Genomic DNA, 3892 nt, shown 5'->3' with positions numbered 1-3892 from the left:
ATGATTACATTAATATACAATATTTACATCATGCTAACATCCCCCCTCAAATTGATGCTAGTAGATCAAGAAGCATCAATTTGCCGACGAGAAACTGATGTTGTTGTCGTGCCATTGATTTTGTAAATGCATCAGCTATTTGAAGATCACTGGACACGTGCGGAAGAGTAATGACACCTTTATCTACAGCTTCTCGTATATAATGACAGTCTACTTCGATGTGTTTGGTCCGCTCATGATAAACCGGATTAGTAGCAATCTGAATAACACTTGTATTGTCAGCATGGAGAGGAGTAGGATTAGATTGAGGAAATCCTATCTCAGCAAGTAGTCCACGAAGCCACACAATCTCGGAACAAGCAGTAGACATTGCTCGATATTTAGCCTCTGTTGAAGATTTTGACACGCGGTCTTGCTTCTTAATCTTCCAAGATATCAAAGACTCTCCAAGAAACATGCACCAATCAGTAACCGAACGACGAGTGTCAGAACATCCCGCCCAATCAGAATCACTAAAAGCATTAAGACGAATAGGCGAACCACTAGGAAAAAATAATCCATATAAGATGTTCCTCGGAGGTATCGAATGATGCGACAGACAACCACCAAATGAAGATGACGGGGAGCTTGCATGAACTGACTAACTTGTTGAACTGCAAAAAAGATATCAGGCTTGGTAATAGTAAGGTAATTTAAGATCCCAACTAATTGCCGAAATATAGTTGGATCAGGAAGAAGATCGCCTTCCTCCTGGCGATACTTTACATTCAATTCTAATGGAATATCCACAGAGGAGGAATCCTGAAGACTTGCCAAAGAAATCAAATCTTGGGTATATTTGTGTTGATTTAGAAACACACCGGATGAATCACGATGAACTTCCAAACCCAAGAAATATGTAAGAGTACCAAGATCTTTCATATGAAAATAATCCTTAAGTTGCTGTTGCAGGCTAGTGATTAGTGAAGAATCAGTTCCTGTAATAATAATGTCGTCTACATATACCAAAAGAAGAACACAACCTGTGGATGTTTTCCGAAGAAACAAAGATGAGTCATAGTTGCTCTGCTCAAAAGAGAATTGTAGCAAAGTAGACCGAAATTTGTCAAACCAAGCTCTAGGAGCTTGTTTTAATCCATACAAAGACTGCTTCAACTTGCATACATCTGATGTAGGCAATGAGAACAAACCTGGTGGAGGTTTCATATAAATATCCTCTTTGAGATCACCATGAAGAAAAACATTTTTGACATCCATTTGATGAAGAGTCTAGTTTTGTGAAGCAGCAATGGCAACAATAGTTCTCACCGTCGTCATTTTTGCTACCGGTGCAAAAGTCTCTTCATAGTTCACACCATACTCCTGCTTGTTACCAAGAACAACCAACCGAGCTTTGTACCGATCAAGAGTTCCATCAGAATGAAGTTTAATTGAATAAACCCATTTACATCCAATTGGATGGACATTTGAAGGACATGAAACAATATCCCATGTGTCATTTTCTTTGAGAGCCAAAAGTTCTTCCTCCATTGCTTTCTGCCAACATTTATGCTTAGAAGCTTGTGAGTAACAAGTTGGAACAGAAATGGTAGATAAAGTAGATGAAAAGCCATACCAATTAGGAGTACGAGATACTCTCGTAGATCGTTGAGTGGGCTCAAGAGGAGCAGGCCTTGAAGAATTCTCAGATTCTAGTTGTGGTGCAGTTTCACGTGGCGGATCAATATCAGAATGGGGTAAAGTTGGCCGCCGACATTCGTACACAAATTCGGATTTGAACCTCTTAGAAGAAGATGACAAATCTTCAAATGTAGGAAGAAGAAGAGAAGCACGAGATGACTCAACATGAGTAGGAAAAAAATATTGATTTTCAAAGAAAACAACATTTCTAGAAACATGAAATTTATTAGAACATGGATCATAACAGAGAAAACCTTTTTTTGAAGTACTATAACCCATAAAAACACATTTAGTAGACTGAACAGAAAGTTTATTACGCTGAGAAGGAGGAAGATGCACAAAACAAATACAACCAAATGTATGAAAATTATCATAGCTTGGATTTTTGTGATAAAGACGAAAATATGGAGACTCAAGATTTAACTTTAGATGATAGCGTGTTAATTAAATAGACAGTAGTAGACAAAGCTTCAACCCAATATTTAGATGGGACAGAGGACTCAATCAATAAAGTACGAGTGACATCTAAAAGATGATGATTTTTTACGCTTAGCGACCCCATTTTGTTGTGGTGTATATGGACAAGAGCGTTGTGAGACAATTCCTTTGTCAAGCAAAAATTTTTTGAATTCATTTGACATATATTCTCCACCAGAATCAGATCTTAATAATTTGATATAAGTAGAAAATTGAGTCTCAATGTAAGCCAAAAATATCTTGAACATGGAAAATACTTCAGATTTGGTTCGAAGAAAATACACCCACGTAAATCGACTATAATCATCTATGAATGTCACAAAGTACTTGAACTGAGCATGAGAAACAATTGGTGAAATACCCCAAACATCACTATGAATAACATCAAAACACTTTGTAGCACGACTACCCAAATAGGAAATGGAAGAATTTTACTTTTGCCTAATTTACAAGTAGAATAATCAAATGAAGCTGGGGAAAATTGATTTTACTTCCTAATAAACCAGAATTTGATAAATGAGACAACACAACAGAATTTGGATGTCCTAGACGCTTATGCCAAAGCTCAGTCTTATTAGCCGTAGAAGTACAAACAAAAGATATAACAGGAGGAATGAAAAATTGTATAGGAAACAATCTTCCAACTTTAGGCCCTTTCGCGATTATTGTCCCCGACACCTGATCCTGCACAAGACAACCATTACGAGAAAGTCATCAACCAATTGTCCAACTGAAATAAGACTAGTTGAGAGCTTCGGTGAAACAGAAACATTCTTGAAAGTTGGAGCAATATCCCTAACCTTGGTAATGGGTAAATTACTACCATTAGCAACCTGTATTTGTGATGAACCTTAATAATTATGAACATTTTTTAGCATGCTTGTTGTGTTGGTCATATGATTGGAAGCACCAGAATCAACAATCCAAAAATTAAATTTAACATCAATACCTTGTAATCCCAATGCTGAAAAGGCTGATACGATCATTTGTTGTATCATTTCAGGAGTAAGAACTTGTCCTGAAGGTCTTGAAGATGAGTTCTCAAGAGTGGAACCATTTATTGCTGCATGAAAATTATTTACCTTACGATTCTGAGGGTGTGTGGGACACTCTTTGATAATGTGTCCTTGTTGTTTACAATAATTACAGAACTTCTTGCCACAATTTCTAGCAATATGACCATATTCCTTGCAATTGTAGCATTGAGTTCTATTCATATCCCTACTCATACCTTTACCTTGAGCAGCAAATGCAACAGCGACATCATTTCATCTTCTGAAAGCATTTTGTGTGACATAACACTGCTCTTCATGAAGCAATTCCCTAAAACAAACATCCAGGGAGGGAGACGGGTCACGATTCATCAAGTTAGAGCGAACACTCTCAAACTCAGAGCGTAACTTCATCAAAAATTGATCTCGCTTGCTTTGCTCATGAACTTGCTGAATTACAGAGAGAGATTCGGAAGGTATTTTGGCATCAACAATATCTGTAAATTCAGCCAATAAGTTTTGAAATCCAGAATAATAATTCTGAATAGAAAGACCTCCTTGAGAGTAATTAGCAATTTCATACTCTAAGTGAAAGCGCCGAGCACTATTATCTTGGTTGTAAACCTTTTGTAAATAATCCCACATGGACTTAGCTGTCTTGTAAGGGGTCAGAAAAATAAGTGCATGTAATTTGATCACTAAAATTGGAACAAAAATTGATAGAAGTGCATCTGGTGTTCTGG

General features: G+C 37.1%; 1 protein-coding gene across 2 annotated transcripts in view; it reads left to right on the top strand.

Moving 5' to 3' along the window:
* LOC107867407 (phospholipid-transporting ATPase 3) overlaps window positions 1-3892 on the top strand; it is a 70426-nt gene that overhangs the window by 42221 nt on the left and 24313 nt on the right. The gene's annotated exons all lie outside the window — the stretch shown is intronic.

This window comes from Capsicum annuum, chromosome 1 (assembly GCF_002878395.1).
Source record: "Capsicum annuum cultivar UCD-10X-F1 chromosome 1, UCD10Xv1.1, whole genome shotgun sequence".
Classification (NCBI taxonomy): domain Eukaryota; kingdom Viridiplantae; phylum Streptophyta; class Magnoliopsida; order Solanales; family Solanaceae; genus Capsicum; species Capsicum annuum.
Note: the sequence above shows the minus strand (reverse complement) of the source record. Positions and strands in the feature narration are given on the sequence as shown.